The sequence below is a fragment of the Lepus europaeus genome, chromosome 12, assembly GCF_033115175.1.
Source record: "Lepus europaeus isolate LE1 chromosome 12, mLepTim1.pri, whole genome shotgun sequence".
In the NCBI taxonomy this organism is placed as follows: Eukaryota; Metazoa; Chordata; class Mammalia; order Lagomorpha; family Leporidae; genus Lepus; species Lepus europaeus.
The window spans coordinates 101,330,683-101,355,634 of record NC_084838.1 but is presented as its reverse complement, the minus strand read 5'-3'; the positions used below and the strand labels follow the sequence as shown (position 1 = coordinate 101,355,634).

At 43.7% G+C, this 24,952-nt stretch overlaps 1 long non-coding RNA gene across 4 annotated transcripts in view; it reads right to left on the bottom strand.

Annotated features, from left to right (window-relative positions):
- Positions 1-24,952, bottom strand: part of LOC133772061 (uncharacterized) — a 190,058-nt gene that overhangs the window by 57,647 nt on the left and 107,459 nt on the right. For all 4 annotated transcript variants that reach the window (XR_009867684.1, XR_009867687.1, XR_009867685.1 and 1 more), the window contains exon 7: positions 6,035-6,099. This is a non-coding gene — a long non-coding RNA (uncharacterized LOC133772061). The remainder of the gene's footprint in view (positions 1-6,034; positions 6,100-24,952) is intronic.

Genomic DNA, 24,952 nt, shown 5'->3' with positions numbered 1-24,952 from the left:
CTTAGAAGACAGAGCACAGGAAAGCATACAGTCAAACCAAAGAAAAGAAGAGGAAACTAGAAATCTAAAAAATATTGTTGGGAATCTACAGGATACTATTAAAAAAACCAACATACGAATTCTAGGAATTCCTGAAGGCATGGAGAGAGAGAAAGGATTAGAAGGCCTTTTTAGCGAGATACTAGCAGAGAACTTTCCAGGTTTGGAGAAGAACAGAGACATCCAAGTACAGGAAGCTCACAGAACCCCTCGTAAACATGACCAAAAAGAGACCCTCACCACGACACATTGTAATCAAACTCACCACAGTGAAATATAAAGGAAAGATTCTAAAATGTGCAAGAGAGAAATGCCAGATTACTCTTAGATGATCCCCAATTAGACTCACAGCAGACTTCTCAACAGAAACCCTACAGGCCAGGAGGGAATGGTGAGATATAGCCCAGGTACTAAGAGAGAAAAACTGCCAGCCCAGAATATTATACCCTGCAAAGCTCTCATTTGTGAATGAAGGTGAAATAAAGACCTTTCACAGCAAACAGAAACTGAAAGAATTTGTTGCCACTCATCCAGCCCTGCAAAAGATGCTTAAAGATGTGTTACACTCAGAAACACAGAAAAACCGTCATCAATATGAAAGAAGGTAAAGGAAGAAAACCTACCAGTAAAAGAACATAGAAAACTCAAAGCATATACTAAAAATATCTTTGGGAAAATGGCAGGGCAAAGTTACTACCTATCCTTAGTCACATTGAATGTTATTGGATTGAAATGTAAACTTAAAAGGCAAAGACTGGATGAGTGGATTAAGGAACAAAACCCATTTGCTGCCTACAAGAAACACAACTCTCCAACATAGAAGCATACAGACTGAAAGTGAAAGGTTGGAAAAAGATATTCCACAACAACAGAAACCAAAAAAAAGCAGGTGTAGCCATCTTAATATCAGACAAAATAAACTTTAACACAAAATCTGTTAAGAGAGACAAAGAGGGGCACTATATAATGATTAAGGGTTCAATTCAACAGGAAGATGTAACTATTACAAATGTATATGTGCCTAATTACAGGGCACTGGTTTATTTAAAAGATATGTTAAGGAACTTAAAGGGAGACTTAGACCCCAATACAATAGTACTGGGAGACTTCAATACTCCACTCTCAGAAATAGACAGATCATCCGGACAGAAGATCAACAAAGAAACAGCAGATTTAATTGATACTATTGCTCAAATGGTTCTAACAGATATCTACAGAACTTTCAATCCTATATCTAAAGATTTTACATTCTTCTCAGCAGTGCATGGAACCTTCTCTAGGATTGACCACATACTAGGCCATAAAGCAAATCTCAGCAAATTTAAAAGAATTAGAATCATACCATGCAGCTTCTTAGACCACAGCGGAATGAAGGTGGAAATTAGCAACTCAGGAATCCCTAGAAAGTATGCAAACACATGGAGACTGAACAACATGCTCCTGAATGAACAATGGGTCATAGAAGAAACTAAAAGAGAAATCAAAAATTTTATGGAAGTAAATGAGGATAACAACACAACATATCAAAACTTATGGGATATGGCAAAAGCAATGTTGAGAGGAAAGTTTATATCAATAGGTTCCTACATCAAGAAATTGTAAAGGCATCAAATAAATGAGCTTTCAGCGCATCTCAAGGATCTAGAAAAACTGCAGGAAACCAGACCCAAAGCTAGTAGGAGAAGAGAAATAATTAAAATCAGAAAAGAAATCAACAGGATTGAATCCAAAAAAAACACTGCAAAAAATCAGCCAAGTGAAGAGTGGGTTTTTTGAAAAAATAAATAAAATTGACACACCATTGGCTCAACTAACTAAAAAAGAAGAGAAAAGACCCAAATCAATAAAATCAGAGATGAAAAAGGAAATGTAACAACAGACACCACAGAAATATCTAGAATCATCAGAAATTATTACAAAGAGTTGTATGCCAACAAGCAGGGAAATCTATCAGAAATGGACAGATTCCTGGACACATGCAATCTAACTAAATTGAACCAGGAAGGCATAGAAAACCTAAATAGGCCCATAACTGAGACAAAAATTGAAACAGTAATAAAGGCCCTCCCAACAAAGGAAAGCCCGGGGCCAGATGGATTCACTGCTGAATTCTACCAGACATTTAAAGAAGAATTAATTTCATTTCTTCTCAAACTATTCAGAACAATCGAAAAAGATGGAAGCCTCCCAAATTCTTTCTATGAAGCCAGCATCACCTTAATCCCTAAGCCAGAGAAAGATGCAGCATTGAAAGAGAATTACAGACCAATATCCCTGATGAACACAGATGCAAAAATCATCAATAAAATTCTAGCCAATAGAATACAACAACACATCAGAAAGATCATCCACCCAGACCAAGTGGGATTTATCCCTGGTATACAGGGATGGTTTAATGTTCGCAAAACAATCAACGTGATACAGCACATTAACAGACTGCAGAAGAAAAACCATATGATTCTCTCAATAGACGCTGAGAAAGCATTTGATAAAATACAACACCCTTTCATGATGAAAACCCTAAGCAAACTGGGTATAGAAGGAACATTCCTCAATACAATCAAAGCAATTTATGAAAAACCCACGGCAAGCATCCTATTGAATGGGGAAAAGTTGGAAGCAATTCCACTGAGATCTGGTACCAGACAGGGATGCCCACTCTCACCATTGCTATTCAATATAGTTCTGGAAGTTTTAGCAAGAGCCATCAGGCAAGAAAAAGAAATTAAAGGATACAAATTGGGAAGGAAGAACTTAAACTATTCCTCTTTGCAGATGATATAATTATTTAGGGGATCCAAAGAACTCTACTAAGAGACTATTGGAACTCATAGAAGACTTTGGCAAAGTAGCAGGATATAAAATCAATGCACAAAAATCAACAGCCTTTGTATACACAGGCAATTCCATGGCTGAGGAAGAACTTCTAAGATCAATCCCATTCACTATAGCTACAAAAACAATCAAATACCTTGGAATAAACTTAACCAAGGATGTTAAAGATCTCTACGATGAAAATTACAAAACCTTAAAGAAAGAAATAGAAGAGGATACCAAAAGATGGAGAAATCTTCCATGCTCATGGATTGGAAGAATCAATATCATCAAAATGTCTATTCTCCCAAAAGCAATTTACAGATTCAATGCAATACCAATCAAAATACCGAAGACATTCTTCTCAGATCTGGAAAAAATGATGCTGAAATTCATATGGAGGCACAGGAAACCTCGAACTGCTAAAGCAATCTTGTACAGTAAAAACAAGGCCGGAGGCATCACAATACCAGATTTCAGGATATACTACAGGGCAGTTGTTATCAAAACAGCATGGTACTTGTACAGAAACAGATGGATAGACCAATGGAACAGAATAGAAACACCAGAAATCAATCCAAACATCTACAGCCAACTCATATTTGATCAAGGATCCAAAACCAATCCCTGGAGTAAGGACAGTCTATTCAATAAATGGTGCTGGGAAAATTGGATTTCCACATGCAGAATCATGAAGCAAGACCCCTACCTTTCACCTTACACAAAAATTCACTCAACATGGATTAAAGACTTAAATCTATGACCCGAAACCATCAAATTATTAGAGAGCTTTGGAGAAACCCTCCAAGATATTGGGACCGGCAAAGACTTCCTAGAAAAGACCCAGCAGGCTCAGGCAGTCAAAGCCAAAATTAACATTTGGGATTGAATCAAATTGAGAAGTTTCTGTGCTTCAAAAGAAACAGTCAGGAGAGTGAAGAGGCAACCGACAGAATGGGAAAAAATATTTGCAAACTATGCTACAGATAAAGGGTTGATAACCAGAATCTATAAAGAACTCAAGAAACTCCACAACATCAAAACAAACAACCCACTTAAGAGATGGGCCAAGGACCTCAATAGACATTTTTCAAAAGAGGAAATACAAATGGCCAACAGACACATGAAGAAATGTGCAAGATCACTAGCAATCAGGGAAATGCAAATCAAAACCACAATGAGGTTCCACCTCACCCCAGTGAGAATGGCACACATTCAGAAATCTACCCACAACAGATGCTCGAGAGGATGTGTGGGAAAAGGGACACTAACCCACTGTTGGTGGGAATGCAAACTGGTTCAGCCACTATGGAAGTCAGTCTGGAGATTCCTCAGAAACCTGAACATGACCCTACCATACAACCCAGCCATCCCACTCCTTGGAATTTACCCAAAGGAAATTAAATTGGCAAACAAAAAAGCTGTCCGTACCTTAATGTTTATTGCAGCTCAGTTTACAATAGCTAAGACCTGAAATCAACCCAAATGCCTATCAATAGTAGACTGGATAAAGAAATTATGGGACATGTACTCTATAGAATACTATACAGCAGTCAAAAACAATGAAACCCAGTCATTTGCAACAAGATGGAGGAATCTGGAAAACATCATGCTGAGTGAATTAAGCCAGTCCCAAAGGGACAAATATCATATATTCTCCCTGATTGGCGACAACTAACTGAGCTCCAAAGGGGAAACCTGTTGAAGTGAAATGGACACTGTGAGGAACAGTGACTTGGTCAGCTCTTGTGCTGACTGCTGATGTACAATGTAATACTTCATTCATTTTAGTATTTTTTTCTCTGTTTTGTTCTAGTACTATTGGCTGAACTCTGTAATTAACACACAATAATTCTTAGGTGTTTAAAGCTTAACTGAAAAGTGATTCCTGTTAAATACAAGAATGGGAATAAGAGACGGAGGAGATGTACAATTTGGGACATGCTCAATTGGACTTGACCCAAATGGTGGAGTTAGAAATGTGCCAGGGGATTCCAATACAATCCCATCAGGGTGGCATGTACAGATGCCATCTCACTAGTCCAAGTGATCAATTTTAGTTCACAAATGATCACACTGATAGGTCTAAGAGTCAAAGCGATCACACAAACAAGACTAGCTTCTGCTAACATTAACTGATAGAATCAAAAAGTGAGAGAAGGAACCAACATGGGAAGCGGGATACACAGCAGACTCATAGAATGGCAGATGTCCTAAACAGCACTCTGGCCTCAGAATCAGCCCTTAAGGCATTCAGATATGGGTGAAGAGCCCATGAGAGTATTTTAGGCATGGAAAACCAAGACACTGTGGCAAAACAAAAAAAGAGAAGAAGACGACCTAAATGAAAGATCTCTGCGAGTGAGATCCCAGTGGAAAGAACCAGGCCATCAAAGAAGGAGGTACTTTTCTCTGAAGGGAGGAGAGAACTTCCACTTTGACTATGACCCTGTCGGAATAAGATCGGAGTCAGAGCAAACTCAAAAGGCCTCCATAGCCTTGGAAACTCATGACTAGAGCCTAGGGAGACTACTGACGCCATAAACAAGAGTGTCAAATTGTTAAGTCAACAACAGGAGTCACTGTGTACTTATTTCTCATGTGGGGTCTGTCCTTAAATTAGGGTCCAATGTGAAGTAATGCTATAACTAGTACTGAAACAATATTCTACACTTTGTGTTTCTGTGTGGGTCCAAACTGATGAAATCTTTACTTAATATATACTAAATCAATCTTCTGTATATAAAGATAATTGAAAATGAATCTTGATGTGAATGGAGTAGGAGAGGGAGCGGGAGATTGGGGGGGTGTGAGGGGGAGGGAAATTGTGGTGGGGGGGAAGCCATTGTAATCCATAAACTGTACGTTGGAAATTTATTTTTACTAAATAAAAAATTTTAAAAAATTTAAAAAAAGCAATGAAGAAAGCAAAATAAAAGTATTATTTTGACTTTTTAAAAGCAATTAAAAACATGAAACCCATTCTTAGGTCACAGGCCACACAAAACAAAGAGAGAGGCCTTACATGGCCATGAGCCATAGTGTACTGACTACTGCTTTAATATTAATGAATAGTAACAAAATAATATAAACATACTATTAAACATGAATAGCATTTGTAAGTAACGAGTTTCTAACAATTATGTCTGCAATTTCTATATATATAAATATTTAGAATTACCTTTTCTCTGATACCACTTTTAACTTGCTCATCTTGAGTTACTTCATTTCATCATTGCAGGTAATCTGAAAGAAAAACGTTAATGACATTAAACACTTACACAACTGTATTTTCTATTTTTAAGATGACATAAATAAAAGCCAGCAATGAAAAATTTTCATTGTGGGCAACATAAGACAGCATTGGAAACTAAAAGGGTTTTTTAAGTGCTTCTGGTGGGTCACCTCAATGTGGAACATCTGATTATTAAAATATCTAAAATCAGCCAGGAGGACGTTAGCAAAATCCTGGTGCTACAGAAATGCAGTTTGTGATCTGCTGTTAGCAATTCTTTTGAGACATTCTTACTGTTCTAATACCCCACCTTGAAATACCTGAACTACCCACTGCATCTTGTGATTAATGTACTTACTGTTTGTCATTCATACAATGGCCAAAGACTGGTAAATAAGTATGATTATTTCTATATAAGAACAATTTCAATTAGTAACAGGTTGATTCAACAGAGTAAAAATATCTATATTATCTTGCAGAATGTACATAATACACATTTCCCTCCATATTTAGAAAATACACTTTGTACACTTTAAACAACCTTCAATAGCAAGACACACAATTCTTATTATTGTTCAGATTTATTTATTATTCACCAAAAAATACCCTGTGTCTTTTACTTTTATATAGCAATGCTTAGAAAAGAAGAGTTTTGTGGTATCACTGAAAAGTGAAACAATGACCCTGTTTTTAGTAATGCTATATTTAAACCAAAACAAACATGGAAAACAGCAGACTTGAAATGGCTTAACTTAGATTCAGAATTTTTTCTGAATCTGTAATTTTTCTTTCAATAAGAACGTTTCAACAAAATACAACTCAAAAGCAAAGGAAATAGGTATTTAGGACCATGCACAAAAATTAGGACATTTTAAAGTCCATGAGGAATTTTACACTGCTACTTATTCTTTCTTTTAATAGATTCATCTTTTTAAAGTGACTACAAATTCAGAGTAAGTTTTTCCAGCTTCTAAAGCATTAAGAATTACTATAAACCTAAAGGAGGGGTGGGGAGGGAATCATATGTGCTTTCAAAAGCACTATTGCTGTCATCAACAGAAATTATGTCATTTCTACTTGTTGAGTGCTAAGACTCTCTCTAAAACTACATTAACAGCGCATGTTATGAAAAGGTTGATGCAAATTTTATTAGAACTATAAAGGCTAATGTTGGGTGCTTGCCATAGCTAACTTTATTTCTACAGTTAAGAAGTTATTCAAATTTGAAGGTCACAATACAGGTTAACCACATTCTCCTCTCCTTCCATAAAGGTAAAAAAAAATAGCAGACAGTAAAGAAATAAAGTTCTGTCTAACTCCACAGTGACAAAAAAGAAGAGTAACGGACACAGAAGCATGGGTATTCTGTCCAGAATCCAGGAAACTGAGACTCCACAAACTCAGGAAATGTCCAGGACAACAGAGAAAGAGACCATGAAACAGAGCTACCTAAAAATTTCTGATTGCAAATAACTTCTAAGCTCCTCCATATCTCCAGCCTCACCATAATGGAAAATTCTCAGCCACTAAATACGTAACTCCTGGCAAACAATTTTCACTAATGAAACTGACAACCTCAAAGAATTCTACTTTCTGGGACTTTTAGAGTTAGCTGGGAAAAAAGATCAGCTTTCAATCCTATCCTATTATCCTAGGGCTAATCCACTGTGTCCTACAGCTTTCAATTGCTGAAGCTGGAAGCCAGAGCACTTTAGAGTAAATAAAAAGCTTCCTTATGCTGTGAATATCTGTGATCACTGTGCTATGGTGCAGTAAGATCGGGTACCTAGAAACAGACGTCTTGCATCTGACCAAGTTCAAGGCTTTGCCAAGCAAGTGTGACAAGACAGGGGCAAAGAAGCCGCAAGCATAAGCAGAGGAGTGATTACAATAACCAACCACTAAATTCAGACACAATCTACTCTTTCCACATCATTGGATGTTTTCATCACCATAAAATCTGTCTTAAAGAGAAAAACTTTCTTCCTCCCACTGCCCCTATCCAGCTGGAGTCTCCTTTCTCTCCTCCTGAAAGCAGTTACTCACACACAGTGTGCACAGCCCTGTCTTCCCATTCTCTAGTGAGCACATTACAGGCAGGCTCCGCCCTTGTCAGTCAGCAACCGGGGACCTCCTGTTATGAAACCCAGTTAAGGATCCATGACCAGTCCTTGTCTCACAAGTACTACAAGCAGCAGCAAACACACCCTCTTCCTGCAAACACTCTCTCCTGGCAGTAGTCTGTTTGCTGCCTACCACACAGGTCACTTCAAAGTCTCCTCTACAGAATGCCCAAGGCTCAGGTCCTTCTTGTCCTCTTCTACCTACAGTCTGTTCCCTTGTCACATCATCCAGCTTCCTGACAACTCAACCATCTCCACCTGGATCTCCTAACACTATTACCAACTCAAAATCAATCCAACAGTGCTGCACCCTAGCTCTTCTAGAGTCACAATCAATCCTCTCCCCAGCTGCTCGGCCCAAGACCTTGGCTACTTGTTTGTCTCCTGCTGTACACACACACCAATCCTTCAGAAAGTCCTGACTCCCACTACTTTCAAAACATACCCAGAATCTCATCACCTCACTACCTACTAAACACAGTCAAGCCTTCTACCTTTGACCCTCCACATTCGATTCTCAATACAACATCCTGAGTGGCCCTTTTAAAACTCTGGAGGGACAGGGAACAAAAAAAAATTAGCGAAGGTATTAGAAGGTAGAGTCTTTGAGAAGATGATAATTGGGTCATCAGTGTAGAGACCTCATAATGGGATAGATGCCCATAAAAAGATAAACCAGAAGATCTGGCTTTCCCCTAGCAAGAAGAAGCCATCTGTAAACCACGCTGATCTGAAGCCAGGAGCCAGGAGCCAGGTGCTTCTCCTGGTCTCCCATGTGGGTGCAGGGCCCAAGGACCTGGCCATCCTCCACTGAACTCCTGAGCCACAGCAGAGAACTGGACTGGAAGAGGAGCAATCAGGACTGGAACCTGGGGTGCTGGCGCCCCAGGCAGAGGATTAGCCTAGTGATTCGCACAGCTGACCATAAATACATCTTTAAAAGAAAAAAAGAGAACATTTAAAAAATTGTCCACATCCCATTCTAGAGTACTGGTTCATTGCCTAGCTCTGGTTCCTGACTCCAGCTTCATGCTAATACATACCCTGGGAGGCAGCAATAAGGACTCAAACAGTGAGATTCCTGCTACCCATGTGGAAGATGTGGACTGAGTTCCAGGCTGCTGCTGCAGGCATTTGGAGAGCGAACCAACAGATGGGAGCTCTCTCAGATATCTCTACCCTCCCTGTCCCATCTCTCAAATAAATAAGTTTTATTTAAAGTGCCCACAATACGACTCAACTAGTCCACTTCTAGGCATATACTTGAAATAAATAAAAACATACGTCCACATAGAAACCTGTATGAATGTTCAGAAAAGCTTCATTCATAATAGCCAAAGAGAGAAAACAATTCAAATGTATGTCCTTACAAAGGAATATTAGTTGGTGATGCAAAGAACTTAAATATTGGCAAAGTGGTTAAGATGCTGCTTAGGATGCCTGCCTCCAATATCAGAGTGCCTGGGTTCAAGTTCTGATCCCACTCCCAATCCTGATTCCTGCTAATGGAGACCTTAAGAAGCAGGAGGTAAGGGGCCGGTGTCATGGCGAAGTAGGTTAATCCTCCACCTGCACCGCTGGCATCCTATATGGGTGCTGGTTCCAGTCCCAGCTGCTCCACTTCCAATCCAGCTCTCTGCTAGAGAGCTATGGCCTGGGAAAGCAGTAGAAGATAGCCCAAGTCCTTGGGCCCCTGCACCCATGTGGGAGACCTGGAAGAAGTTCCTGGCTCCTGGCTTCGGATCAGCGCAACTCTAGCCGTTGCAGCCAATTGGGGAGTGAATCAGCAGATGGCTGACCTCTCTCTCTCCGCCTCTCCTTCTCTCTCTGTGTAACTCTGACTTTCAAGTAAAATAAATAAATCTTTTTTTTTTCAAAAAAGTATATTTTAGGCTGTATACTTTAAGTGTATAATTGGTACGGTATGTAAGTTATACCTCAACAAAACTTAACAGTCTATGTGGGAACTTTAATAATTCAAATGTCCCTTTATGCTGCCTCAGTGTCTGCCTCCTATGATACAATACAATGCAAAACAAAAGCAGAATTACTAACCCACCAGGTCCTCGGCGATGGACTCCGAATTATCCAGCAGAGGAGCAGAGCCACACTGAAACATCCATGTTTCTTTTTTTTTTTAAGATGTATTTATTTGTTCATTTGAAAGTCAGAGACAGAGAGAGAAGAAAGATCGTTCATCTGCTGGTTCACTCTCCAAATAACAGCAACAACCAGGACTGGACCAGACCAAAGCCAGGAGCCAGGCACCTCATCCAATCTCCCATGTGGATGCAGGGGCCCAAGCACATGGGCCACCCTCTGCTGCTTTTCCAAGCACATTAGCTGGCAGCTGCATCTGTGGAGCAGACAGGACTTGAACCAGTGCCCATACAGGAAGCCAGTATTGATGATGGCAGCTTAACCTGCCATGCCACAGTGCCAGCCTCCATCCATACTTCTACATAAGGATTCATGGTGTATAGTTCCCTAAAGTGGGATGTTGCTAACGTATGAGTTGATTTTTTATATATTTAGAGGTGGCTTATTGTAGAATTAAATGTGGGGTAGGCATTAAGTGCACCAGTTGAGATGCAGGTTGGGATGGCCACACACCTCCTCAAAGTGCCTGGACTCAAGCCTCTCCTCCACTTCCAAGTCCAGCTTCACCTTGACTCATACCCTGGGAGGCAGCAAGGAATGGCTCCAGTACCTGAGTCCTTGCCACCCACAGGGTAGATCTGTATTGAGTGCCAGCCTCCTACTTCAACCTGGCCTAGCCCCAGTCACCTAATTCTCTCTCTCTCTCTCTCTCTCTCTCTCTCTCTCTCTCTCTCTCTCTCTCTCCTTTTCTGACTTTCAAATACAAGTACAAATAAAAGTAAATACATTTAAAACTTGTTACTACAAGAATTTGACCTTAACAGCAGAAAATCATAAAAAGCAGTATCAGCCTGCTCTAGATAGCCTAACAAAAAGCACCTAACAAAAAGCAAACAATTTTGTCTGCTCTAGTGTTAAAAAAAGAGTACACATTTTTTGAGGTTATCCTGATCTTTTCTCTCAACTGGAGCTAGTTCTAGAGTATGATGGACCTAAAAGCTGTTCTGGTCTCACTGACTTAAGACTGAAATCAAGTTCATCAGCAAGGCAGCAGGCACTGGTGTGCCACACACAACGTATTAGAATCTCACATACTTAAGTTGTCCTAATTTTCATTCTGTAGAAGTCAAAGAAATTCTGATGCCTACTCCAAACTTCAATTTGTATATTCTAATTACATGACTAGTTCACATATACAAGTTTTTAAGTTAAATAAACTGCTAAAAAACACAAAGAAACACACAGCTCATGCTTTCAAGTTCCATCTAAATCGTTTAAATATGTTCAGTGTGAGAAACTATCATACCCTTTCATTGTCTTTGCTTACATGCCCTGATCCAGTTCTCATTCCACCACGACAACTTCACTATTTTATTCTCATCTATTTACACAAGGATTTCCCTGCCAAATACCATTAGACAAAAAGTTTCCAGTGCTGAAAAACATCTGCAAAACATTGGTCTACTAAACAATGATAAGCTTGACTGTAAAATATTAGATACTGTTCTTGCTAGACTGTGAACAACTGAGCAAGCACTGCAGCTGAAGATGCTGGAAGCTGGTTGGAGAAAATAAGAACACTGAGAAGGCATCACCTTCTGTCAACTTCTCATCACTGCTTCGTGATCAGAAAGGAAATCACTTTAAGGAACACTCAAAGGAAAGGTCTATTCCACTATTCACCAATACCAGCTCTATCACTGAAATGCAAAATGGCAAATCCATGGCACAGGCTGTGATGCTGGCACCCTGTATGAGCACTGGTTCAAGTCCTGGCTCCTCCACTTCCAATCTAGCTCTCTGCTAACACACCTGGGAAAGCAACAGAAGATGGCCCAAACATCCACATGGCTTCAGCCTGGCCCAGCCTCAGCCTTTGAGGCTACTTGAGAAGTGACCAGTGGATGGAAGACTCTGTTTCTTCCTCTAACTCTGCTTTTCAAATAAATAGATGATTAAAAGAAAAAAAAGGAGGAGGGAAGGAAGGAAAGAACAAAGGAAAGGCATACCAGCAAATCTAGGTTATTTAACAAGAAGCAACCCAAAGAAGATGCCCTTGACAACATCGCTAATGAAAAAGTGAGAAATCTTGAGCACAAGAGGCAAATAACATCTGTAATCTAAAGAAAGACAACTACCATTTCCAGCAAGAGTCATGGAAATTACTACCTTAGATTAATGTTTAAGGAAGCAATACAAACACTGGAGAGGGTTGGAGTGATATTAACTTTGTCTAAATTACTGTAGTGTGGTACACATTTTCATCTAGTTGCCTTACTCACATGACATCCACTGATTGCTTTATGAATGTTTTAGCCCAATCTGCAAACAGGCAAATTTAGTTTACCTAGATTACTGTCATCAATTTGAGGAAAAAAAGTTAAGAGTCAATCTACAAAATAAAAATAAGCTTTTACGTTTTCTCTTTCCTGATTTTGCATCCTAATGGAAATCAAGTAAGGCTGGATGGATGGTTCAAACCTGTTCCACAAAAAAATGTACAGACACTTTTTAATAAAAATTTTTCTTTTTTGCTCTATGACATCTTATTACAAATAAATGGAGCTTCATGTCTGGAGAAAGGGTCTCATTACACTTCAATTTAATTAAATAGTTTAAAAAGTTTTTCCTCAACCCAGATTTCCAATGACTGTCTTAGGACTTAACCAATGCTGAAATCCTAAGTCTATATATGAATGATGCATGATATTAAAATTCTTTTTTAAGATTTAATTTATTTTATTTGAGAGGCAGAGTTAGACAGTGAGAGGGAGAGACAGAAAGAGATCTTCCTTTTGCTGGTTCACTCCCCAATTGGCCGCAACAGTCAGAGCTGGGACAATCTGAAGCCAGGAGCCAAGAGCTTCCTCTGGGTCTCCCACATGTGTACAGGGGCCCAAGGAGTTGGGCCATCTTCTACTGCTTTCCCAGGCCACAGCAGAGAGCTGGATGGAACATGGAACAGCTGGGACTAGAACCAGCGCCCATATGAGATGCTGGCACTGCAGGTTGAGGATTAACCTACTGCACCACAGCGCCTGCCCCAGATCAAAATTCTTTTTCTTTTTCTTTTTTTTCCCCACAGGCAGAGTTAATCAGTGAGATAGATAGACAAAGAGAAAGGTATTCCTTTTCCACTGGTTCACCCCCCAAATGGCTGCTAGGGCCGGTGTGGTGCACCGATCTTAAGCCAGGAGCCAGTTGCTTCCACCCAGTCATCCATGCCGGTGCAGGGCCCAAGCACTTGGTGCATCCTTCACTGCCTTCCCAGGCCACATCAGAGAGCTAGACCAGAAGAGGAGCAACTGGGACAGAACCAGCACCACAACCGGGACTAGAACCCAGGGTACCGGTTCCGCAGGCAGAGGATTAGCCCACTGAGCTGTGGTGCAAGTCCAGATCAAAATTCTTAACTTGAAATTTTCTCTGCCTCTAACCTATGATGGTGCCCATTAAAACGAATAAAAATTTTTTAGGGGAAATACCATATCTCAAAATCAGTCCCAGTAGAAATCCAAATATTCAGGACATGAGGAATAAGAAAGCAATAAGGCATATAGAAAGCAATCACAGTAGTAAAACATCATAAATATGTCCTCCTTATCAGTAATGAAATGTACATGGACCAAATTTGCCAACCAAAAGACAGACATTGGCAGAGTGGAGATTAAAAAAATCGATCCCACTAAATGTCACCTGCAAGGTTCTGACTTTGGAGTCAAAGGCACAACAAGGTTCAAAGGGAATGGACAGAAAAAGATATCCTGTGCATACAGTAACCAAAACTGGGCAGCAGTGTCTACTCTAGTATCAGACAAAATGGCTTTAAAATCAAACAAGGACACCAGAGACAAAGAGTATATTAATAAAACAACATATTACCAAAAGGTTCAGTAGAAAGAAGGTATAATTATCAACCTATGCAAATCTAATAATAGACACCAAAATATACCAAGCAAAAATTGTCAGAATTAAAAGGGGAAACAGGAGATCTGGAAACAAAATCAGCACATGAAAGAGACAGCTGCACTCCTCACAACAGCCAAGCTATGGAATCAGCCCAGATGCCCACTGATGGATAAACAAAACCTGGTATACGTCACAATGGAATACTACTGAACCATAACAAGGAAGGAAATCCTGACATTTTCAGAGATGTAGACAGAACTGCAGATCGTTCTGTTAAGTGAAACAAGCCACATGCAGAAAGACAAATATTGTAGGTTCACATACATATGGAAGCTAAAGCAGGTAAAAGCCACCACTTGCAATGCGGCACCCCACATCAGAGAGCGGCATCCCAGCTACCCTGCTTCCAATCAGGCAGTGGAAGATGGCCCTGCCACCCAGGTGGGAGACCAGGACGCAATCCTGGCTGATGGCTTCAACCTGGCCTATATCTATCTGCTGTGGCTATTTGGGGAGTGAACCAGCACACAGATCTCCACCCACTCACTCACCCACCACCACCATTCTGCCTTTCAAATAAATGCATTAATTTTTTTTAAGTAGTCCATCTGAACTTAGAACAATGTTCACTAGAGGTTGAAAAGGGTAGAGGAATAAAAAGGAGCTAAATAATGGGTCCTGAAGCAAGTCAGACAGAAGTACCAAGTTCCAGTGTTCCAAAGCACAATGGGACAACTTTAATTCATAATAATACATATAAATTGTAATAAACTGGAAAAGAGGAGCTAGTAGGATTTAAGAACAATGATAAGGAAACTGACTTCCTAGTTTGATTGGTTCACAGTGTATATGCACTGAAATATTACACTGTACCCTATAAATATATATAAGTGTTTCATGTTAATAAAAATGGTTAAATAATTTTAAAAACTTAAAAAATGTAGAAGTTGTTCTATAACAATAGTTAGGATTCTTGATACACCACAACCACCACCCCCAATAAGAACAGAACAACCAGGCAAAAGTAAAGTAATAGAGGACTTGGCAACTAGATCTAACTAGATCTAAAAATTCACAGAGAGGCTGGTAAGGTGGTGCAGCGGGTTAAGCCACCACCTAAAACAAAGGTGAACCTTAAGCAAGATTAAGAAAAAAGAAGATCCAAATTACTAACATCAAAAGTGGATATGGGGCCAGTGTCGTGGCACAGGTAAGCTGATGCTGGCAATACCAGGCCAGTATCATGGCATAGCAGGTAAAGATGCCACTGGCAATGCCCGCATCCCCAATGGAGGCTGCTTCAAATCCTGGTTGTTCCACTGCCGAACCAACTCCCTGCTAATGGTGGAAGATGGCCCAAGTTCCTGAGGCCCTGCACCCGTGTGGGAGACCCACAAGAAGGTCCTGACTCCTGGCTTCGGATCAACCCAGCTCTGGCTATTGCAGCCATTTGGGGAGTGAACCAGCAGAGGAAGCTCTGTCTCTCCCTCTGTCTGTAACTTTGCGACTTAAATAAATAAATAAATCTTTTTAAAATCATAGAAAAGACATGAGGCAAAGCCAGCGAGTGCTGAGCACCTCTCCCTAAAATAGCTCACACTCATCATAAATTGAGAGAAATAAATGAGAAGTAAATGGAGATTAAAAGGGGAAACAAAGTAGTAGAGGATAAACACATCGCCTAAAACAAAGGCAGGATTCAAACTCTGGCTCTAAGGCCCAACCCTTGGCTACCACACTACAGTACACCGACAAGTACCACACATCACACATCTTGGACCTCCTCTTCCCTCTGATAAGGGAGGTAAACCTATTTTTACATAGCAATTCAGCTCAGCAAGATTTCTCTAAAGAGAACGAATGACTCAAGCCAGTTGGAACAGCTTCCCCAAAGTGCTACCACCAAAGTTTTTGTTGCATTAATACACTCGGCTGTTTCTGCAAAGTCCACCAGATACCATAGTAGTTTCAAGTCTGCCCCTTCATTTCCCAGTTCAGAGTGCATCAGGGATGGCTCTATTGCTGACAGAATTTTGAGAGCCTTAAAAATGAACCTGTAACTTCACCGTACAATCTGCCTCCCGAGAAGTGGAACGGGAAACTGAACAAGTCATATAAGAACTCTGGCACACCCTGGCAAGGCAGTGATGACGGCTCAAGCGGCTAGATTCCTACCACTCAAGTGCAAGACCTGGACGGAGCTGCCAGTTCCAGGTTTCAGTACTGCCCGGCCGTAGCTGTTACCGGCATTTGAGTGAACCACTGGACGAAAACTGTCTCCCAAAATACATCGATAAAAACTTAAGATAAATGAAAGAAAAAAAAAAAAAAACCCTCTGCCTTTAGGGTGACAAATAAGGTGTGGATAAGCCAGGACTATCTGACAGTCACTCTACATAGGAAATGCTTAAGGGTGGATTCTCCAGGGTCTGTGTAGTTTCAACATTTGGCACATGTTTTTAAAATAGGTACCATGTAAATCACCTAAAATAAATCATCGGTTTGGCTTACAAACCTGAAAACATTCCACAGCACAATCACAAAAATAACTTTCTGGTTTTCAAAAAAAAAAAAAAAAGAAAGAAAGAAAGAAAGAAAGAAAAAGAAAAAGGAAAGGAAAGGAAAGGAAAGAAAAGAGAGAGAGAGAATTTCTAAAAATAATTCCGAGGTTAACAAAGAAAGTACTGATGGTTTACAATAAGAAAAGTGAAAACGAGCGATCAAAAAGACAGTGAGGTCGCCTCTAAGTACAAATTGTCCTGCACTGGAATTAAACACTCCTCCAATTCTGAACTCCTGCAGAACAAAAAAAAGTGGGGGGGGGGTAGGGGTTGGGATGAAAAATAAAATATCAAAAGCATGCATGCACACAGAATTAGTGCGGTATTGCAAAAGAGAACGTCCGCGTCAGACCCGGAGCCAGCCGCGTTAACGGGCAGTGGGCTCAGCTGTCCAGACGCACAGGGACTGCTCCCAGCCCCTCCCCGGACGAGGAACCCACCCCAAGCAGACCGTCCCGGGGCCCGGCAGCAGAGCCTCTGCGTTCGGGTTCCACCGCAGCCGCGAACCCGCAACCCCGGCCGGCGGCTGCGGCCAGACTCTGCACTGTCACCCAGGGCCCTGCGACCGGGGCTCCCGAGCCGGCGACAGAGGCGCCCACCGCGCCCGCCCCGCGGAGCCCGCGTCTCGCCGGCCGCCCGGGGCACCGGGCAGGGCCAGCGCCTCAGGCCCCGCGCTGGGGCCGCCCCGCCGAGGGAAAACTCGTCACACACAACCTGTCAGGTGAGGGCGGCGGCCGGGGCGCTCACCGGCTCCGGGTGGGGGCGCTGGCTGGGGGGCCGCGCCGAGCCGCGGCACCGGGCTGGGCGCCGGGCGCTGGGCGGCTGCTCGCTGAGCGCACGGCGGGTCTGTCGCCGCCCGCCGCCCGGTGTGTCCACACAAACCCCGGAGGCCGGCGAGGCGAGGCGGCGGCGGAGGCCGAACCTGCCCGCATCCCGGGCAACGTCAGCGCGGCGCCCATCCCACCTCACGCCTCGGCCGGCCGACCCGGAGGAGCGGGCGCGGCACAGGGGCGTGCACTCTGAGCGGCCAACGGCCAACGGCCAACGGCCAACTGCCATGGCACGCGCAGGCGGGGGAGCCGCGGGAGAACTGGCTGCGCGCGCATCGCCCCCCCCCCCCCCCCCCCGGGCCGGGCTTCTTGCAGCCGCGCCCGCGCGCAGGCACCGCCAACCGCCCGAACCAGACGACGCTGCGCGTTCTTGCCTTCACTTCTCTGCGCGCCCAACAAGGGCTTCTCCCCACTCCCCGCCTTTTCCCAGAACTAGGCCGGCGCCCACCCGGCCACCCCAAGTCACCCTGCAGAAATCACTCTCCCACCACGCATACATCCAACTTGGGGCGGGGTCGCTGGGAGGGGGATAGGGGTCTCCTCGCTCCCTGCGGCCCCCCTGGTCTCCCCCCCCCATGGCCCCAGGAGACCCCGGAGAGGCTGGGCGGGACCTGGCGTTAGCACTGCCCAGCGCCTTGGAGAAGCAGACAGTGGCACCATGTGGCCCAGCCTCATTTTGGGGTGTCGGGTGCTCTACGGCTGGCTGATCTGTTCTCTGTGTGCCCACGTGGACCACAAAGACGGCCCTGCGGCGCTGGCCGCTGCCCCCCGCACGGGGAATGGCTCCTGGGCAGCCAGAGCCATGTCCAAGGGAGAGGGGGAATGAGTGACAGCAGCGACTTCGTTTTGCTTTTGTGCTGCTGTCTATGGTGGCCGCGGGGGGGGGGGGGTGGTGGTGGTGGTGGTACTCAGAGTCAATCTGCTGCCGCCAGCTACAGGAGTTCTGCGGAGAGCTGCGAGGTTTTTTCATGTTTTCTTGCCATTTGGCTTAAACAGAATTAAAGCAGGTTCACAGTGCAGTGCAGCGTGCCCCCTGCAGATGCACGAGAGACTGCCATTTTGTAAATGCCAAGGTCTCCTGCATCCTGAGCACCCACAGGTAGGTTATGGTATTTAATTTTCAACAACGGCCGCACCCCAGCTACACAATCTGAAAAGGCAGTGTCTGAGAACACCTAGGTGAGAATTTTGAACATTGTGCAAAAACTGAATATATGTGATCTACATGAGAAATGTATTTAAAAAAGTGTTCCTAAACGAATCAGTCTGCAATAAGCATATGTGTGTTGGGGGCTGGCACTGTGCCACAGCAGGTTAAAGCCCCAGCCTGCAGCCCAGTTGGTCCACTTTCAATCCAGCCCCTGCTAATGGCCTGGGAAAGCAGTGGAAGATGGCCCAAGTGCTTGGGCACCTGCACCATGTGGGAGACCTGGAAGAAGCTCCTGGCTTCTGATCAGCCCACCTCCGGCTGCTGTAGTCATTTGGGACGTGAAACAGGAGATGGAAGACCTCTCTCTCTCTCTGTCTCTACCTCTCTATAACTCTGTCTTCCCAAATAAATAAAATCTTAAAAAAAAAATCATGTGTGAGTGTGTGTAGAATCTGAATTCTTCAGCAAAGCATTGTTAATGTGGTTTAACAGCTAGGACTCAGGCCCAGACTACCACACACAGCTAGGTAAATAGCAGACTTAGGGAGCTTTGAAATGATTGCAAACGCATAGTTTGCTGTGTGAGTGACATACCTTTTGCTGTGGCAAGAGTTGGGAGGACTAGCCGGCGCCGCGGCTCACTAGGCTAATCCTCTGCCTTGTGGCTCCGGCACACCGGGTTCTAGTCCCGGTCGGGGCACCGATCCTGTCCCGGTTGTCCCTCTTCCAGGTCGGCTCTCTGCTGTGGCCAGGGAGTGCAGTGGAGGATGGCCCAAGTCCTTGGGCCCTGCGCCCCATGGGAGACCAGGAGAAGCACCTGGCTCCTGCCATCGGATCAGCGCGGTGCGCCGGCCGCAGCGTGCTACCGCGGTGGCCATTGGAGGGTGAACCAACGGCAAAAGGAAGACCTTTCTCTCTGTCTCTCTCTCACTGTCCATTCTGCCTGTCAAAAAAAAAAAAAAAAAAGAGTTGGGAGGACTCACCCTCCCCTGGAAAATGTGACTTCACAGCTTCTGGGACACCACGTGTGAGAACCTGGCAGGAATAGTCTCTCCCAGTGGGAAGGATACGTTACCGACTCTCAGGTCCTACATGTGAGCTGCTGACCACACCTACTGGAGTTCAAAATGCATGTAAATGCAAGAGTTTGGCACACAGAGAGCTCAGGTGGTGTCAGCCCACACCCTGTCACCTGCTTTTCCAAACACCACTGGTCTCAGAGTTTATCTAAACCTTGCTAGCAGCACCCCCATCTCCTCTCGAGAACAATTCATGAAAGATACACCTCTTTCCTTAATGCGACTTTATCTTCCACAAAGGCCTCCTTCTGTCTGAATGGAGCTATTACTCATTGGCATGTACTCACTATGTGAATTATCGAACATATGCCCCATAAGCTGTGATTGGTCTCCCATTCTTTTTTTTTTTTTTAATAAGGTTGATTTATTTGAGAGGCAGAGTTACAGAGAGGGGGAGAGACAGAGACAGAGATTTTCAATCCGCATCTTTGCTTGTGCTTCAATTATGCCTGTCCAAGAAGGCACCATAAAATCAGCAGGTGATGGCTTAAGTATTCCGGTCTTGGCCACCCACATGGGAGACCCAAGTGGCATTTCAGCTCCCATCTCTGCTCCTACCCCAGCCCCAGGTCTTGGAGCATTTGTGGAATGAACCAGCATATGGGAGCTTTCCCTCACTCTCTAGTTATCTCTCTCTCTCTCTCTCTCTCTCTCTCATTTTTTTAAGAGAAGATATGATCTTTCTTGCAGAAGGATAATAGGAAAATGGAGTGTCAGTTTGAGTTGGTTTTTCCCTCTATATCTTTATATAGGAATACCACAGACCAGATTTTGATTCTAGATTTCAGGACAAGCATCAATCAAATCAATGAAAGGGCTTATTTATTCTCCATATCATTTCCTTTGGAGTGAAATCCAGACTTTGAAGAGTGCACAGCCATGATTCACTGGGTGGCAGACAAATTATTGTACTGCTATGTCAATGTAACTTGCTGGAAATACAACCCCTGGAACTTTCTTTTTTAATATTTATTTATTCATTTGAAAAACAGAGTTACAGGGGGTAGGGGGAGAGAGAGGGAGAGAAAGAGAGATCTTCCATCCACTGGTTCACTCCCCATATGGGCCCCAACTATCAGGGCTAGACCAGGCTGAAGCCAGGAGCCAAGAGGTTCATCTAAGTCTCCCATACGGGTCTCTCCAAGCACTTGGGCCATCTTCCGCTGCTTTCCCATGCCATAGCAGAGAGCTGGACTGGAAGTGGAGCAGCCAGTACTCGAACTGGTGTCCATATGGGATGGTGACACTGCAGGCGGACGCTTTACCTGATATGCCTTAGTGCCGGTACCCCCTGGGACTCTCTGATTTGTAGTTGATCAAACAGAAACATAAAAACAACATGGATATGCTGTTAATTATTGCTTGCAGGACTGGGCTCTTGTGGAATTTGACAGTACCTCCAGGTAAAAAAAATGTTAGTATTCAGTTAAATTCTAAATGTCTGCCAGAAAAGGAGAATTGCTTAGTGTATAGCAGGGGGCGGAGCTCCAGAATTTTGGGGACTACAAATGTCATGAAAGTACTGAAGAGGGAAAATGCCTTGGTTTTCCCTATACAATACAGGAACAGGATTTATAGATGAAAGATTTCCAACCACAGGCTGAGCTAACATAGCACACTGTAGGGTGTCTGTGGTTTCCACAGGTGACCATGGGGCTGCCTGGGAGCTGCACTTACTGCCACTGGCCAGCATCTGCAGAGAGGATACAGTGTATCACATACAGATCCCTATGTGGGGAAGGGTCAAGCCTCAAAATTCAAAATATGGACTCAATTCAGCCCTTACCAAATTTGTACAACCACAAAGTTGAAACATCCACCCATCATAGCTCAGGTACCATCTGTGCACCAAAAGTAAGAACAGCTGTATTTAGATGGTAGAGAAATGGCTTTTGCTTTCTCCTTTTAGCTTCCCTAGTTTTATAAGTTGTTGTAAGGAACACAAGGTCACTGTTGTAATTAGGAGTGAAGCCATTGTAAAAGACAAAAAAAAAAATCCCATGACTTGAGTCCAGCTCACCTGGCTGACTCATTTTCCAGTCTCCTTGTAACAAAAAGAATGGTTCCAGCCGCTGCATTTTAAGAGAGATCTGTCAGGGGCCAGCGCTGTAGCACAGTGGTTTAAAGTCCAGGTCTACAACGATGGCATCCCATATAGGCGCCAGTTCCAACCCCAGCTGCTCCACTTCCAACCCAGCTCTATGCTATGGCCTGGGAAAGCAGCAGAAGATGGCCCAAGTCCTTTGGCCCCTGCACCCATGTGGGAGAATCGGAAGAAGTTCCTGGCTCCTGGCTTGGAGTCAGCATAGCTCAGGCCATTGCGGCCAGTTGGTAAGTGAACCAGCAGATGGGAGACCTCTCTTTCTCTCTCCCTCTATCTCTATCTCTTTTTGCATCTGCCTCTACCTCTGCCTCTACCTCTACCTCAATATAACTCTGCCTTTCAACTAAATAAATGAATCTTTAATGTGAGAGAGAGAGAGATTTGTCAGAGAGCATGGCCTGCTGATGGCCATGGCACAAATTCCTGAATAATGATGCCTCATGGATGGTTAACATGGTTAGCCACGACGTTTGGCTTTTCAGTAGATGCATCCCAACTTTTTCCTTTTCTGGAAAACTAATCGTTGCTGGCTAATCTCATGAATGGCTGCCTTCCGCCCTTCATAATAATCTATTATTCAGCAGGAGTGTTCTTATATAGCAAAGGAAATGTTCTAGTCTTCCATGAGTATCTTCAATCGTTATTGGCGTGTTTTGTTTTTGGCAGTGATATGCTTTCTCCAAGCATAAGTTGGTTCTGTGAGCACAGACCTGAAGCAAAGAGGATCTGAGGAATACCAAACCCAGGCTCTGGGGAATGTCAGATGGCACTCCCCTAGTTGCACTATGGCACATGGCTCTCTGATGGATAGATTTACTCCACCTGCGACTGTACTAGACTGGTTCACTGAAAACAAACCAACCCCAAGTAAGTCCTGGTCTGCGATAACTGTCATCTTCTGTGCTATAAACAGCTCCCAGAGTGGCCTATTTCAGGCTATGCACAGAATTCAACAAGGGCTCGCAAAATCCTGAATATTTGTCAGTTCCCATGAACCTGTATCAGTGACTACAGCACAACTCATGGATAATTACACGTGTGCTCCTAGCAAAACACAACCTGCCATTCCCTCTTTATGTGTTCAGACTCTTGGGTCCTAACACACTCATGGCATCTCAGGCTACAGCTTTCTTTGGGGAGTGTTCCTGTCTTGATAATATATCTAGATGGCAGTGTAGGGTTAATATTATAGTAAAAGTAAATTGAAAGTAGATCATTGTAAAAATTAAGAGAGGGGGGCCGGTGCTGCAGCTCAATAGGCTAATCCTCCACCTAGCGGCGCCAGCACACTGGGTTCTAGTCCCGGACAGGGCACCGGATTCTGTCCCGGTTGCTCCTCTTCCAGGCCAGCTCTCTGCTGTGGCCAGGGAGTGCAGTGGAGGATGGCCCAAGTCCTTGGGTCCTGCACCCCATGGGAGACCAGGAGAAGCACCTGGCTCCTGCCATTGGATCAGTGCAGTGCGCCGGCCACAACGCGCCAGCCGCGGCAGCCATTGGAGGGTGCACCAAGGGCAAAGGAAGACCTTTCTCTCTGTCTCTCTCTCTCACTGTGCACTCTGCCTGTCAAAAAAAAAATTAAGAGAGGGGATAGGAGAGGAAGGAGGAAGAAGGGTGGGGTCATGGGAGAGAGGGAGGGTAGGGTGGGAAGTATCACTATGTTCCTAGTTCTGTATACATGAAATACATAAAATTAGTGCATGTTAAATAAACTTAAAAAATAAAAGAAAGATGCTCCAAGGCTCCAAGTATAAAACAATTTCAAAGAAAAGGAACTGCTGGTTGCCCTGGTTTGATTAGAACACATTGTATATGTGTGTTCAAATGTCCCACTGTAGCCCATATATATGTGTGGTGGACACACATATGATCATGACAGTTGATACAAAAAGTTACCATAGTGGAAGTCCATGTGAAACACAGAGAAAGTACACAGTCGCACTAAAAAGCAGGAACAAGCCCAGTGTCCAACAGCAGGTGAATAGCTTAATGATCAGTGTTCCATTCAGACCAAAAGTAAACTATTGAACCACATAGCAGCATAGAGAAACCTCAAAACCCTTAACACAAAGCAAAGGAAGCTAGAGACAAGAGAGCAGCTATTTGATCCTGTCTCTAGAAAATTCTGGGAAACACCCATCTAATCTATAGTGAGAGAAGGCAGGTCAGGGATTGCTGAGGGCTGGGATAGAGGTGGAGTGATTAACTGGAAAGAGCAGGATGGAACTTTCTGAGTAAGGGGAGTTCTCTAAGCATTGATTATGGTGGGGAATATGCACCTGTATGTATGGGAAAACTCACTGAACCGTAGAGTGCAAGGAGCACATTCCGCTGTGTGTAAATTGTATCTTATTAAGGCTGATTTTTGAAATAATCACTGGTAAAGAAGAGAAGTGACTGATGTCCCCCAGGGTGGTTAGGGAAGGTTCTACCATGGAGGACTGTGACTGAGCACAAGAGGAGAGAGATGCGATGCAAACGCGAAATGGATTGGAGACCTCTGCAGACAGAGAACATAACGTGAAAAAAGGACCTGCAGGTTGCCATGGGAAGCACTGGGAAAGGACCATGGACTCTACATGGAGTGAATAGGGAGAAATCCAGGGCCAGTGTGTGGCCAAGGTAAGCCAAGCCCTCTCTCTGAGCCTTGGTTCTCTCTTTCGTAAAACTGAAGGGTTGGAAAATAAGCAGACAGAGGTGCTGGACTGAATAATCTCTAAGACAATATTTTCAAACAGATGGGCCACAAACTAATTTTTATTGATTGATTTTATTTGAAAAGCAGAAAGGAGAGTCAGTCAGAGACAGAGACAGAGAGAGAGAGATCTCCCATCTGTTCGGGACTGGGCCAGGCCAAAGCCAGGAGCCTAGATCTCAATCCCGGTTCCCCATGCCCATGGCAAGGACCCAAGTACTTGAACCATTACCTGCTGCCTGCCAGGATGCATATTAACAGGAAGCTAGAATGGAAAACAGAGGCAAGACTCAAACCCAGGCCCTTCAGTATGGGC